This window comes from Saccopteryx bilineata, chromosome 3 (genome assembly GCF_036850765.1).
Source record: "Saccopteryx bilineata isolate mSacBil1 chromosome 3, mSacBil1_pri_phased_curated, whole genome shotgun sequence".
NCBI classification, from domain to species: domain Eukaryota; kingdom Metazoa; phylum Chordata; class Mammalia; order Chiroptera; family Emballonuridae; genus Saccopteryx; species Saccopteryx bilineata.
The window spans coordinates 287,329,173-287,344,636 of NC_089492.1; the positions used below are offsets into that span (position 1 = coordinate 287,329,173).

Consider the following 15,464-nt stretch of genomic DNA (forward strand, 5'->3'; position numbering starts at 1 on the left):
AGGCAGCCTCTTCTCCACCCGGAGGGCGTCTGAGCCTCGATTCCCACTCACCTGGCTCCTCCAAGCACTCCCCACCCCGTTCTCCACCTCCTTGCCCACCCAACCCACTGCAGAAGCCCCTGGTAAGTGAGCAGGTGTCCGTGACACTCGGGGTTTGAAGGAGAATTTGGACACTGCAGCTTTAAGAATGCCGTACTGCGAAATCTTTCTCCTTCAAGTGACTGCAGAATCACAGCAGCAGCAGCAGCAGCAGCAGAAGCAGCAGCAGCAGGAGGAGGGGAGGGAGGGGGAGGAGGAAGGAAGAGGAGGAGGAGGAGGAAGAGGAGGAGGAGGAGGAGGAGAAGGAGAAGGAGAAGGAGGAGGAGGAATACCCACTCTCAGTCAGCCTGTTGGGTACCTGGGACTGGGGAGTGCTCGCCCGCGCCCCCTGCAAAATTCAAAGCACAATCAGGACCTTACTTTGCATTGGTTTCCCTCCCACAAGCTTCTGGTGGGGGGGAACCCCACGGACTCACCGATGAGTTTGAGCTGAGTCCTTGCCTGGGTGCGTGCCGGCTCGGTTCGGTTCGCGGCAGGTTAATTGGCTCTCGGAGCCTTGTGGAATCGAGCTGTAGAATTCGGTCTTGATCTCCACGGGGCGATCTTTCCAGCCCGGTGGCGGTGGCGAGAACCCTGGGGACCCAGATGCAGCACAGCCTTCACTGCCGTATTAATTGGAGGTGGAGCTTTTATTCTTTGGGGTTTACTGAGACAAGCTTTGGAGGGAAAGTCGGAAACAGTGCTTTGCGACTGCAGGGCCTGAGGCTGCAGCATTTAAGACGAGATGAACTCCCTTCTGCATTAGTAGGAGGTGTTGAGCCACGATGCGGAGTGCCAGGCAGTTGTGGGGGGCTCCTCCAGGCGGGGATTACGCGGAAGCAGCAGAGAGCACACTTGGGGCTGGGGCTCTTTCTGGGGAAATGCACAGACAGCCGGAGGGCCAGACTCCCCCCCCCCCCCCAGCCAGTAGAGGACAGCCCCAAAGCCAGTTGCTGCCTCCGTAGGTGCCGGCTGGAGGCTGGAGGACGTCCCGGGCTGGCACAGCTCGGATGGCATTCCCAGACATATGGTGCTTTGGATCAGGGTCTGCATTGGCTGTGATGTCATGCTGGGCCACTGGTGGCATCTGCCCAGGTGGTCCCAGGCCCTGGAAGGGCTGAGCTTCTCAACATTCCTCCTAAAGCACAAAGGTGTCTTTTAACAACAACAACAACAAAAAGAAAACTTTAGTTCTCGCAATAAATCAGGTCTACCTCTCAGGTGCTGCAGCAAACCTCTCGGATATAAGTTAGCCAGGCAAGCCACTGAAACTGCCCCTGGACTGACCTGGCAATGTGCCATGACCTCCGAGGTGGTCCGGTTCATGCTCTAGGCAGGAGCCAGACTTGGAGGCTCATCTTTGGAAAACTCCGCCTGGGCTCCAGCAGGGGCTGTTGGCGTTGAATTTCCTCGGCGCATGAGAGGGGCTCTGATCAAATTCTCAGTAGATTTGTGGGGAAATGTGGGTTTGTGAGCAAATGCAGTACAGGGTGTTAGACCGCAGAATTGCCTCGACTGTAAAGTGCTCCACGGGTGAAAGAGCAACCCCCCAATTAGGAGTATCTTTCTGCTTCATTCCTTTTGAACACCTCATTCTGTCCCTCATGGGCCTTTGTCTGGCTCCACCCACTTTCATGCCTCCTCTGGATACTTAAAGCCATCTCTGACCTCTGCTAACAAACCACCTATGTGGTGTGTTTGCAGGACCCCTTGGGTGACAGGCAGCCACTTTGTATTTCTGGACTAACATCCTGGAACGCGAAAGATTTCGAGCTCCGTGAGGTGTTGGGGTCCCACATGCCAGGGTCTCTTGGGGTCAGCTTTGTGTGAGGCTGGAGAAGGGAGCCTCACTGGGGTACCAGGCAGAACTTGCCCACCCCTCTCCACTCCTGCCACCAGGAAGCCGCTAGGACTCGCCGTTTGGACATAGGATGAGTGATGAGTTTTCTCTTATCAATGAAGTGGCAGCGTGAGTGGCCTCTCACCACCTTGGGGAGTGAGAGAAGGGAGCTGGCGTGCCCAGCCCGGATGACACAGGAGCAGCCTTTATACCTAGAGTTAATTTCTTTATATCTGGAATCAGCTGAGAGACAGGCCTCCTGTCCATGGCTGCAAGGCTAATAATAGTGCTGCTGGCCCCCAGCATCCCACCCCTGTCCCCTTGTCTCTGGTCCCCTGTGGGGAGGTCAGGTGAGACAGAAACTTCACAGATGTACGCTAAGGGGGAACAGGTGACCCCTGAGCCCAGCACTCTGACCTCACCGGGGCTTGTGCCCTGAACTACATACACTGCTCATCTGCGCTGAAAGAGGGGTTTCTACAAGCTTCTCACTGTGAGAGGCCTCAGGCAGCCCTGTCTGGGCCAAAGTGACCCGTCATGGCGGTTGGGGATGAGCAGCCAAGGTCACACCGGACCCTCAGGGATGGTTAGGTAGGGGAGGGCCTTAGCCCCTGGAGGCCCTCATCTGTGGGGCAGGACAGGGAGGCCAGCTGCCAAGGGCTGGTGAAGCCAGAGCTGGCCCAGGCCAGCGACAGGCCAGCGTTTCCCAGGTTTCATCAGGTGAAAAATCCAACGCAACTGGTGACAACCACCACATGCCTTTAGGGTCCCCCCCACACCTGTGTCAGGCCCACTAGCCAGGGGGCTGCAGGGGGATGGGAGTGAGGAAGAGATTCCTCCCTGCCTGGCCAATGGGTCCGATCTCCATGGCCTGTGCCTGACCTCACCTTAAGGTAGAGGATAATAGGGATCTGGGCTGGTCTTTTAAAAAGAACTCTCTATCTTTCCATCCCCCAGAGCCATCAGAGCAGAGTGCATTATTGTACAGGAATGGTTGTGTGTGTGTGTGTGGGGGGGTGACGAGGCTGGAGCCGGTCCCTGAGTTAGGTGGGGGGGGGTGCCTGGAGGAGCGCTTTGGACAGGAGGGGGGTGCATGTCTTGGTCCAAGGCTGGGGCGCCTTGCAATGCAGCAGTCAGTGCTGACTCAGAGCTTCTCCCGTTCTCTCCGCTCCCACCCCAGCAATTGCCCCAGCCTTGGCCAGCCGAGCCCTGGCTGCTGGCTCCCCTCCTTGCGCAGGGGCAGTGGGAACCCAAGCTGCTGCAGGCCCTCCCCCACCCCCCTGCCGCCCGGGGCCAAGTCAGCAGTGCAGGCCGCTGCGAGGCTGCAGCAGCAGGCGGTGCAGAGGCCCTGCACCACTGCTCCGGGCTGGCGCCTCTGCCTCGCGTCCTGACGGCCACCTCCTGGCGGCTGCGCACAGCCAGCCTGAGACAGGACCCAGTCCCTGATTGGTGCAGTGAGTGAGCCTCTTGTTTTACTTATACAACCTTCTACACGACTCCCTCGGAGTTGAGGACTGGGACCAGAGGCAGCTTTGCCCACGGGAAGGAAGGGTGATGGATGAGGCTCTTGTACCAACCGGCTTCAGGTGCGTCCATTTCCCCCACGGGCACTTTTGGTGTTGAGCACCCACCAGGTGTGGGGGCACGGCGCCTGGAAACCTCCACAGAGGCACGGGACGTGTGGCTCCGAGATGAGCCGAAGGGACCTGTGTCCGGGGCCTGCCTTCTGCTCTCTTTCGGATCATGGATGCCAGTTTGGAAAGTGAAGCTGCCTTTCCAGTTGGCGGGTAAGGAGGGGACTCGCAACTCAAGTGTCCTCTCGGATGAGACGTTCTCGGACCACAGTTTTGAATGCTCCCCCTCAGGATTCCTGGGACGGCCTGGAGATGGACTAAGGCACAGAAGGTGGTAGGAGGAAGGGATCCCCCCCCCCCCCGTGTCACGGAGTTGGTTGCAGACTGTTAAAGGTGGACACGCAGGGAGTGCAGCTTCCCCTGCAGAGGGAGGCTGGGCCAGCAGATGTGGATAGGGCCCGGGAGCTGCTGACCCTCCCGGATGATGTGAGGGCCTTAGGTGGCAGGTACCAGAGGCCTGGGGACAGAAAGGGCAGTCCCAGGGCATCCAGACAGCTCCGCCTGCCCAGAATAGCAGCCTTTGGTGCAGGTCTTTATTTATGCCAGCGTCATGAAAATGCTGCCCGACTTGTCCCCAGGGACCTGTTCCTGGCAAAAGCCTTGTCTGCTGGCAAGATGGGAAGTGATGTCACACTGTGCACATGAGCCTGCCCCTCTGGGGCTGCTCACGGTTGTGAGGCCGAGCACAGACGGACGCCTCCTCCTGTCCTGGACCCTGAACTTATGCGGGAAGAGCCTCGGCCCCGAGGGCTGCTCACTCGGGTGCCTCCACCTTGGAGGCTGCCCTTGGAGCCTGCATTGCACTGGGAGGGAGATTGGAGATGGGTCGGAGATGGGACAGAGATGGCAGGGGTCCTGGGGACTGCGGACCCTGGTCTGAACTGACGTCATCAGCGTGTTGGGCCTGCCTGGGCCTGTGGCTGCCCCAGAACTGACACCAGGAGCCCTCTTGCTCAGCCCAGGACAATCACAGCACTGCAACTGCCAGTCTCCCTGCCAAGGACACAGGGACAGGCGGCTCTCCAGGGAACTGCCTGCACCCTCTAAGCTGAGCCAACTGGCTAGCCCTGAAGTCCCTGCGGCTCCTCCAGGGACAAAGGTCTAAGGAAAAGAGGAGGGCCAGCAGAACAATGGTGGGCCTGGTTTTCAGCTAGAGACGGGACACTGATGGAGCTCGCCGGGGAAGGCGGCAGCATCTAGAATCCCGAAGATGGGGATTACCAGGGGTGCAGGTGGGGGGCAGCGGGGGAGGCTTCCAAGGTGCTGCTGGGACCCTAGGGCCCCGGGGCCCTGACCCTGATCCATGGCATGCCCCGCCTGACTCTTTCTGCTTTCCACAGAATGCGGAGTCAGCAGTTTCTCAGCTGTTCCCATTCTCTGCAGATCTGACAAGGGAGCAGAAGCTGTCTCTCCTCTCCTGCACGTGAACTTCAGCCTCGCGGGGGAGAGACGCTTAGGAATCATCTGGTGCAAGCCCCAGACTCAGAGATGAGCACATTGAGGCCCAAAGAGGAACCCGTCTATCTGCCCAAGGACACAGGCAGCTCAGGGCAGACCTGGCAGTCCATGGGGCGTGTTCTGAGCTGGCAGGTGGGACAGAGATCAAGTCATCAGCGCTAGACCCATAAGGCATGCTGACTCAGGCAAAACAGAACAAGGTAAGGAAATTGGGGACCGGGAGGTGACACAGACCTGGGGTCCCACCCCCACCTCACACCCCCCACCCAGAAAAAAAAAAACCCACAGGCGAAACTTGCTGGACATCAGGTTGTGCTGCTCTGGGAACCGAACGCTGCCTCTGACAGGGAGTTTATAACTCCCACTGGGCAAAGTGCCGCGGGAGAAAACGTGGGGTTTTTATAGTTACTCCGCTTTTCACTTCTGGGAAATTGGGGCCACTTAAGTCTGGCGGCTCCCAGTCAGGTTATTAGTGTTGTGATTCAGGCTTCTTCCAGCAGAGGGCTCCTGAGGACGCGGGAAGGAAATCCAGCCGGTTGTGGCGGTGTGGGTTGGGTTTTCTGGATGGAGTGGGGATGGAGTGTTTAGTTTTGTATGATTGATCCCATGCGTTCAGGCAGAAGGGTTTTGCAAGATTTTGTTTTGCCTAATAAAAACAGAACGTTTGCTTAGAACTCTCCCGCCATTCAGCATCCGTGTCACCTCCTAGGTCATCCCACGTTTCGTCTGGGCTTCTCACAGAGCTCTCCTTCAGCACGCAGCGGAGGGATATGCTGTCTATCACTACTGTTCTCGTTTCTTAGAGCCGCCTGGGCTAGTTGTGCATATGTCTGTCATCTGAGAACATTTAGCAGTATTCCCAAGGAGAGCTGACCATCTGTGAATGGGGTGGCAAAGGACAGATAGGACAGCCCACCAGCAACGCTAAACTGAGTACCCTGGTCCCCATTTGCAAGATCTCCAGGCCGCTTCTGTATTTCAGTCCGGGCCTTATGCCCACCCTTGGCTTGGGAAATATTTTAGAATGACAGTAGCAAATCCAGCCAGAAGTCCACATGGATTGGCCATGGGGTTTGGTGTCATGCTTTTCCCACCAGCCTCTCCCTTGATGATCTGTCTTTCTGTCCTTGTTTGGGAGTTTCTACTCAGGGTCTCAAGTCACTTTTGTGCCCAGTGAGTTTCCTCTGACCTGCTGAAGGCTTTCTCCTGTTTAATTCTGACCTGGTGTTGTTATGAGTAGGACCAATCTGAATACCTTTGAAACTAACATGCTGCATCCTCAGGACCTACTGCTACCTGGAGGTGAATTACTGTGATTAGCTTAGAAGACAGCCCTTCTCCCTATGTTATGAGGTCACCTCTCTCACCTACGGTAAAATATAGCTTCCAGGTTGTGTTAGCATCCCAAGTGGTAACATCTTAGTTCTCCACTTTAGGGCTGCCTGGTCAAGTGCTTGTGGGCGTAAAGGCGGCAGGGCAGGTCAGCTGCCACACCCCTTGGTTAAAATGCAGATGGTGAACTTGACAGAGGTGGAGAAAGTTAACCCAGGAACTTGACTAGGGCCGTCTCAAGTGGGACCAAGAGGCAACACATAGGTTTTCTTTTGACTTTAGTGTTGTTAAATTATTATATCTCCCCCAAGAATTCTTGATAATTCAGTTCAACCCAATAAGTATTATATGCAGCATCCCCTGACATGATTATCAGGCTGTGAGTGGGTACAAATAGTATAAGGCAGTGGTTTTCAACCACCAGTCTGCCCAAAATTTCATGCCCGTCTGCAAAAGAGTTAACCACCCTGATGTTGTGTAAAGATTATAGACCTCAGCCGGTCTGCGGAAGAATACTACGTCAGGGTGATTAACTCTTTTGCGGATCGGCAGGAAATTTCTGGCAGACCGGCACCAGTCTGCGGCCTGGCAATTGAAAACCACTGCTGTAAGATCTGATCCCTGCCTTTAAAACCCAACAGCCCATCACTGTATCACAATAGGGTGGCAAAGCACCAAGGGATAGGGGTCGCTTCTCCATGACAGTGTTGAAGTTCTGCCTTTTCCTCCTTCCTCCTTGAACCAAGTCCTGGTCAAGAGAGGACAGGTGGACATTGGCTAAATCACTGGAGTTTCAAAGTGTGGCTTGTTGACCTGTCCAGTCTCAGGCCTCAAGTACCTACTGCAGTTCCCCAGGGGCAATGCCCGCCACTTGCTTTCTTGGGAGATCTTGCTTCCGTGTCTGTCTGCTGGGGGCAGGTCAGGATGAGCTTTATGTTCAAAAGGGCCTTCAGATTTTTTAATCTGTTTTCTAGTCAACAGCTCAATTCTTTTGTTATTTTGGGTGTTGTGTGTGTGTGTGTGTGTGTTCTGCTTTTTGAAATTTAAACGTTTGAAAATCATTTTTCTAACCCAGCTTTGACATTTCTTCATCTTGTCAGCCCCTGCGTGTCACACATCCCCAGAGAGGCCCTGCTGCACACAAGGCGTTGTCCCGTGTGGTCTGAAGGTCACCTTGCCCAATAGCGCAACTGCTGTCACTAGTCTGCTCAAGGTCTCAGAGACATCAGCCTTCCTCCTGGGTCATTGACGTGCTTATTTCACAGCAGCGGACCAGGCATAGGTGGTTTCATGAAGAAAGTACAAATTTGGTTTTTCTTCAAAACAGGAGGGATTAGAAAAAAATGGATAAAATTGTGAAATGGGTCAAGGTTGTCTTCGGTGCTCCGCCACTGTGTTCACTGACCTCCCAGGTGACTGACTTCTCCAGGCTCAAAGGGACCCCAGGTCGACTCACCCTAATGCTTCTATTAGCCTTGTGGTCTAAGTGCCATGTTTGTATCAGGTCTGACCTGTCTCTCTCCCACCTTAGACATTTACAGATTTTGTTGGGAATACCAGTGCCTGTAGCCCTCTGGAAGGCACACGCTCCCTTGGGCATTTCCTGGACACAGCAGTGCCTTAACTTTTTTTTTTCTTAAGTGAGAAGCGGGGAGGCAAAGAGACAGGCTCCCACATGCACCCCAACTGGGATCTACCTGGCAAGTCCCCTACTGGGCCAATTCTCTGCCCATCTGGGGCTGTTGCTCTGTTGCTTGGCAACCGAGCTATTTTAGCACCTGAGATGAGACCATGGAGCCATCCTCAGCACCCAGGGCCAACTTGCTCCAACTGAGCCATGGCTGCAGGAGAGGAAGAGAGATATAGAGAGCAAGAAGGGAGAGAGGGAGGGGTAGAGAAGCAGATAGTTGCTTCTCCTGTGTGCCCTGACCAGGAATCAAACCCAGGATGTCAATACGCCAGGCCAACACTCTATCACTGACCCAACCAGCCAGGGCCAGAGTGCCTTAACTCAAAGGAGAGGTTCCTACCAGCAAAATCACCTGTGGGAGAGAAGGCTAGTGAGGGTTACCTGGGAAGGCCTGCCAAGTGCCCACAGGTTGCCTCCCTGCACAGTCGGCCCTAGAGTGGGTTTGGTTTTCATAACTGCTCTACTTCTCTGCTTCTCTGGGTCTCCACAGGCCAAAAATGACCGCTCTCCCGAGGCATCCTTTTCAGGCACAAGGGAGAGACACAGTTCCAGCGAAGACATCCTGTGAGTGCCCTTCCTCTCCTCCGGCCAGGAATCCGGATGTGGTCAGTACAGTCTTCCGAGGGCTGTGCTAAGCGGTCTTCCTGTTTATAGAAAGATCTGGATGATGCTGGTCTGTGGCTACCTACAGTGAAAGGAGTGATGACTGCAAATCTGTCACTTGGTAGTGTCTGCCCAAAAGGTGGAGGGCAAGTGTGGGTGTGGCTGGATGGGAGAAAAGGGGGTTCCTCCAGGACAAAGACTTGCATCATTAATGAGGGTTCCCCTCGTGGTCCATCAGTGGGAATTATTTCTATATCTAAGATCTGGGCGCCTTTCTTTCTAGCTTTCTCTGTGGACCTCAGCTGTCCTTCAAGGTAGACTTATTGTAGGTGGGCACCCAGTCCACCAATTACTGTTTCTCTTTAACATCTGCCCTGTTTCACGAGGGTCCCACCTGTCTTAGGCATTTCTATCCCCCACTCCACAGTCTCAAAGCCCAGGTGTGTAATTCTCTTGAACCCTCCCACCCCCTTCAATGGACGACTCTCACGTCTATAGAACAATCCACATTTCCTACCAGAGTGGAGTGACTTCTCCTTTTTTATTTCTTTTCCCTTTCTGATGAATCACTAGTGTGGTTATCAGAAATAATGAGCTCATGTTCATCTTTTCTGAATGAGGGGAGAATGGTCATTATTTCCCCCTTCGGGGCGCTTTGGCTGTAAGAACGAGTATTGAAACCATGGGCTTGAGAACCCCCTTAGTCCCACTCCCTCTGATGTCTCCCTGAGTGCCCAGGGCAGAAAACGGCTCAGTGGTTACAGCCTCTGGTTCTCACTGTCCTGTGGCGACGATTACGGCGCTAAGGATTGGTGAATGTCGGCCACTGGTGCTCCAGCCCAGTTCTGGGGGGAGTGGGGGGAGTGGGAGGGGACTGGGCGGGGTCCCAGAGCAGGGAGGAAGTTAGTGTGGCTGGAACAGAGCCAGCACGAGGGAGGGAGTGGCAAAACAGGAGGTCAAGAGCTGGTGGGGAGGCTGGTTCATGGGAGCTTTTTAGGCTGGGGAAAGGCCTTGGGCTTTGACTCTGAGTGGGGGGAGGAGCCACTGGAGGGGTTTGAGCAGAGCAGTCACGTGATTGGGCTTTATTCTGAATAAATCGCTCCTGCAGCGGTGCTAAGGACCAACTTAATCGTGCAGGTGGCAGGATGACAGTCGCTTGGGCAAGACTGAGTGAAGGCAATGAATGTGATAAAAAAAAAAAAAAAAAAGCAGGGAGGGTCTGGATTCCAGCTGTATTTTACAGTATTTTTCTTTAAAGATTTTATTGATTGATTCTAGAGAGAAGAGAGAGAGAGAGAGAGAGAGAGAGAATGGGGAGGAATGGGAAGCATCAACTCATAGTAGTTGCTTCTCATATATGCCTTGACCCAGCAAGCCTGGGGTTCCGAACTGGTGACTCCAGTGTTCCAGGTTGACGCTTCCTCTACTGCACTACCACAGGTCAGGTTCTGGCTGGCTTTTAGGCTATTTTATTTTCCCGTCTGTATTTTAAAGGTGGAACCAGCAGGCTGTGCTGATGGTCACGGGTGGCCCGCAAGGATGTTTGCCAGCGAGCAGACAGGATGGGGCTGCTGTGTGTGGGGGTGGGGGCAGGCTTTGGGGGGCAGTCTGGGGAATCAGGGTGCAATCAGGACTTTAGTGTGGGATGTCTTGTGTTTGCAGATTCCTGTTCCATAGCCATGAGACTTTGAATTGGCACTAGGCTGTCAGTCTGGAGGTCAGCAGAGAGGGTGTGGCTGCAGATATTAACTTGGGAGTGTGCAGCAATGTGGTTGACACGCCATGAGGCGGGATGAGGTCACCCAGGGAGGGGGAGTAGGTGGGCTGACCCTGGGGGTCCTCCAGCAGGAACAGAGTGGGAACTGAGGGAAGAACCAGCAGAGAGACTAAGAGGGAGAGGTCGGTGAGGTAGGTAAGAACCATGAGAGAGTAGTATCCAGAAATGCAAATGGAAAAGCAAGATGGGGACTTGGAATTGACCATGGGGTTTAGCGACTTTGACCTTGACAAAGTAGGAATAGGACAAAGGCAAGCTTCCATGCTGCCTCCCTAGATCCAGGTGAGGAAGAATGGTCAGACTCGGTGGGCAGCTAAGTGGGTGGGCTCTGGCCAAGCAGCCTGCAGGTTCTGAGACCTCACAGGCACAGGGGAGGCCTGTCCCTTTTGCTGTAGGTCTCGGAAGGTGCAGCTGCAGGGGCAGGGGACCTGTCCTCTGGTCTCCAGTGATTGCATAAAGATTGCCTCCAGGGCCATTAGTCTGTGGGGCCAACCCCCCACCCCAATCTAGTTCTGCTCCTTATTGGGGGCTGCCCAGCACCCGTGACCTGTCTAACCTTTCAAATTATTTTCCCAACCTCAGTCACATTGCTACTTTCTAAACACCATCCTTGGGCTCGTATTCAGATCGCAGCTTTAAAATCAGAGCACATTGGCTGGCGGGTATCAAAAGGCCTTCAGATCTTAAGTAATTTAAAAGACAAGTTGGTGCCTGACCTGTGATGGAGCAGTGGATAAAGCGTCGACCTGGAATTCTGAGGTCGCCGGTTCGAAACCATGCACTTGTCTGGTCAAGGCACATATGGGAGTTGATGCTTCCTGCTCCTCCCCCCTTACTCTAAAATGAATAAATAAAATATAAATAAATAAATAAATTTTAAAAGACAAGTTGGTGACCAAAGGAGAGTCTCTTTACCATGTTGCATTAGGGGATCCCAGGCACCAAAAGTGGGTTGTCACGGAGATACCTATCAATACCTGCTATGGTTCATGTACGGAACAGTGTCTTCGTGTGAGTACCACGCGTGGGAAACTGTGTCTTAGGGTTCTTTCTCCTAAGGCCCCTCAACGTAAGCCAGTGACAGCAAGCCAATGTGTGACATGGCTCAGACTTGCAATTTTCTGGTGCTCTGATTTCATTCACGATTGATTTTAGAGCCACGGTGTCCAATTCAGTAGCCACTCGTCGCACATGCTGATACAATTAGGAAGGAACTGAATTTCACATTTTATTTACTTCAGAAGTTCCAATAGACACTCTCAGTGCTGAGATATGCCTTGCATACCATAAATTTTAAAGTGTACAATTTAGTGGGTTTCAGAATATTCACAAAATTGTGCAACCATCACCATGTTCTAATTCCAGGACCTTGTTATTCTTTTTTAATTTACTTTTCTTTCTTTTTTTTAAGGTGAGAGGAGGTTAGATAGTGAGGCAGACTCCCACATGCGCCCGACCAGGATCCACCCGGCAACCCCATCAGGGGCTGATGCTTGAGTACAGAGCCATTTTCAGTGCCAGAAGCCGATGCGCTCCAACGGAGCTCTATCCTCAGTGCCGGAGCAATGCTTGAACCAATAGAGCCACTGGCTGCAGAGGGTAAGAGGGATAGGAGGAGAGGGAGGAGGGGAGAAGCAGATGGTTATTTCTCCTGTGTGCCCTGACAGGGAATCAAACTAATTTACATTCTTGGACAAAATCGACCCCTAGGCTGACTGGGGAGCAGGACTCCTTGGGCCTCTGTGGTTAAACTTAAGACCTGAAGGCCTCTGGGATTGCACTGTTTCACAGCCGTATGTGGGGAGGTGGTCAGGTCACACCCAGGGGCCCGAGCGAAGCTTGTTGATTCTACCTCCGTAGCTCCCTTCCTCAATAGCCCTTGTTCCGCTTGGAAGTTAGGGCTGTATGTCTGTCCGGGTGCTGGATGGGTTCTAGGGGAAATACAGATAAGTTTGGTGTCCTTGTGCCTGGGAAGGGGCTGGAGAGAGAACAAGACAGACTTCAGTCTTTATAGATGCCCAAAACAATCCTCAGGAACACAAAAATTCTAAAAGAAAAAAAAAGAGGTTTGGATCTGTTTTGGCCTCTCTGGATAGAAAAGTAGATAACTTACTCGTTAGCCAGAGACTGGCGTCTCCAAAGGGTATTCATTCATCGCCTGCCCGGATCAAGGCCTTTGGGCAGCTCTGAAAGGAAAGCAAGAATGGGCAAGGGGTCTTTCTGACAGGGGCGCTCCCAGGTGTCCGATGTGTGCATGGAGCAGAGAGCTAATTAACGCTTCCTCGGGGCCTGGCACTCCAGATGAGCGCTGAATGTACGACAGTGCCTGTTGTGTGCAGATATTCTGTCCAGTGCAGTCCTTACAGTCACCCTGAGGGGTGGGAGTGCCTCATTCTTCATCCATTCATTCATTTGGCAATGTTTATTTATATATTTATTTATTTTTGTCTTTTTGTGAAATGACACGCGGGGAGGCACAGAGACAGACTCCCACATGTGCCTGACCAGGATCCACCCAGCATGCCCCCCGGGGGCAATGCTCTGTCCATCTGGGGTGCTGCTCCATTGTGGCTGGAGCCATTCTAGCGCCTGAGGCGGAGGCCATGGAGTCATCCTCAGCACCCGGGCCAACTTTGCTCCAGTGGAGCCATGGCTGCGGGAGGAGAAGAGAGAGATAGAAAGGAGAGGGAGAAGGGTGGAGAAGCAGATGGGCACTTCTCCTGTGTGCCCTGGCCAGGAATCAAACCTGGGACTTCCACATGCAGGGCCAATGTTCTTCACTGAGCCAACCGGCCAGGACCACAATATTTATTGAATCCACACCACAAGCCTTGTGCTATCTGTACACATGTGGACACCGAGACTTAGGGAGGTGAAGCAGTTTGCTAAATTGAGGCAGGATGGCAGGTGTTTAAGGAGTGAAGCCTGGAGTTGAAGGGGCATAGATTTGGGTGCTGGTTCCACTCCACTCTCCTCCTTTTGGTGGTAGCCACGTTTTCCCTTTTTTGGTCCTCGATTTCTTCACCTGTGAATGGGGCAGTACTTGCACCTGTCTCAGGACCATTTTGAGGATTGGATGAGATTACCTGGGGGAGGGTTCAGGAGGATGCCAGGCACACTGAACACTTCATGCAGGCTATTACCACTGCCCAAGGTCACACAGTGAGTCAGGATTAGAACCCACTTCCCTTCCATCGCTGTGTGCTACCTCCAGAGCCATCTGCCTCATCCAACCCTCTCTTTGAGTATCTATCTGCAGAGGCCTTCATCTTCCCCAGGGAATCTGCCCCAGGGAATCGTTCCTGTCCCTGCTCGCTGGTGCGGGAAAGGCAAGGCTGGCCTGCGGCCGTCCACCTGCACCTGGGTCTTCTCACCTGATGGCAGGTTCTTTCCTTCTCTGTTCTAGAATCCCTGGAAAAGTGTGGGAAACCTGAGCTCCACACAGACTCAGCCCTGTTAGCCTTGGGATCCTCATGCCCCAAGCGGGGCAGCTCCCACGGGCCTCTGCTTGCTCCGCTCCCTCCCACATGCCCCAAAGTAATCACACACACAGCCAGAGCCACTTCCCTGCTGTCCCTCCCAAGGACCATTGTCTCCCAGTGCAGGACCGATGAGTCTCCCACTCTCACCTCTGGGAGATGTTGCCTCATGAGGCCAAGGAGACCTTTGTCCTTCAGTTTTGTGTGGAGGAGGCAGTGCCTGCCAGGTCCCGGGGACATTGTGAGGAGTCATGCAGTTGTGCCACAGTGTGAATCTGCGAGGAGGGTTTGCTTCTGATGAAGCGATTTCTGCCCTTCCAATAACCTCCAGGGCAGAGGGAGGCCTGAGGGACTGACTCCCTTCCCTTCAACGTGGGCCAGCCAGGCAGCTTGCAGCTTGTCCCCTGCAGTCTGGAGATCCCGCCTGGCGCACTGGGTGGGATCTGCCACCGCTGCCTATGGGATGGAGGCTGCTGAGCCCCTTCCCCACAGGGAGGGGGTCTTCACGGGGGCTCCTGCACTCACTTGTGTCCCCACCAACTCCGAGGGTGACTTGCCCTCGCTCAGGACAGTTTGGAAACCGAGAGCATTGGGAGATAGGGAGGTGCTAGCCATGCGGGCTGACCGGGCCTTCCCGCAGCTCCGCGCTCAGGACCCGTGTGCTCAGTTGTGTCTCGGAAAACCTTTATGCCGGGGACAGGGAGCGCTGCACCCGGTCCTCAGTTGAGCTGACATCCCCCCCCCCCCCCCCCCCCCCGCGGCGACCCCCTCCCAGCTTCCAAGCGCTGCGCCTCGGTCGGTGCTCCGGGACCAGACGCGCCAAGTCTTGTCACCCGAGTGGCCGGCAGCGCCGGAACTTGGGGGCTGGGTGAGTGGGGGCGGGGCGCTGGCCGGCGGGCGGTGGCTGCGGCAAAGTGCTGGTTCCTGGCACCAGGAGTCATTTCTCGGATCTGGGAGTCCAGGGCTGTGTGGGACCTTCTGGCTCTCCGGGCTGGCCATGTTGTGGAGGCTACGGTTACAGACTCGGAATGCCTCCTTCAACTTTTCCCCTCTTTTCCAGGAAAGGCCCGCGGGCTGGGCATCACGGGAGCGCCCCCGGGTTTCTCTTTGCTTTCTTTCACGTCTCCCACCCCCACCCCCGCCCGCCAGAGCTTCGGTCCCACCTTGGAGGGTGAGGAGCCCCCCTCCCAAGCGTCGTCATGGCCCTGGAGCCTGGGACGAGGTGCGCCCCAGGACTCCACAGCGGACATTGGTGAGGGGCGCTGCGCAAAGTTCGCGTTCTCACCAGAAAAGCGCAACCCAGGGGACGGCTGCGAAGAAAGGGCTCCCGGACTGGGTTCCGCCCCAAGGGCGAACAGGCGTCGTCCCGCTGCAAAGCGCCTGGTGCAGCGCGCACAGCCCAAACCCCGACATGACCCGGGTGTCCACAGCGCCCCCTACCCTGATCCGGCTCAGGCTGGCGCCACCGCCGCTCGCTCCTCCTTCTCCCACCTGGGCTCTTTTCCTTTTCAGGTGGAGGCAATACCCGCGCCCGGTGCGTCTGGGGCGCGCCGCCTGCCAGGATCTCGGGCGG

At 54.8% G+C, this 15,464-nt stretch overlaps 1 long non-coding RNA gene across 2 annotated transcripts; it reads right to left on the reverse strand.

The window, feature by feature from the left end:
• Positions 1-11,668: 11,668 nt before the first annotated feature.
• Positions 11,669-15,450, reverse strand: LOC136331675 (uncharacterized). 2 transcript variants are annotated; one of them, XR_010730525.1, is made up of 5 exons: positions 15,332-15,450; positions 14,042-14,166; positions 12,526-12,598; positions 12,265-12,390; positions 11,669-12,002 (listed from the first exon to the last, which is right to left on the reverse strand). It is a non-coding gene; the product is annotated as an uncharacterized lncRNA (long non-coding RNA). The 2 variants fall into 2 exon arrangements; XR_010730526.1 differs by lacking the exon at positions 15,332-15,450 and adding an exon at positions 15,177-15,313.
• Between the last annotated feature and the right edge of the window lie 14 nt (positions 15,451-15,464).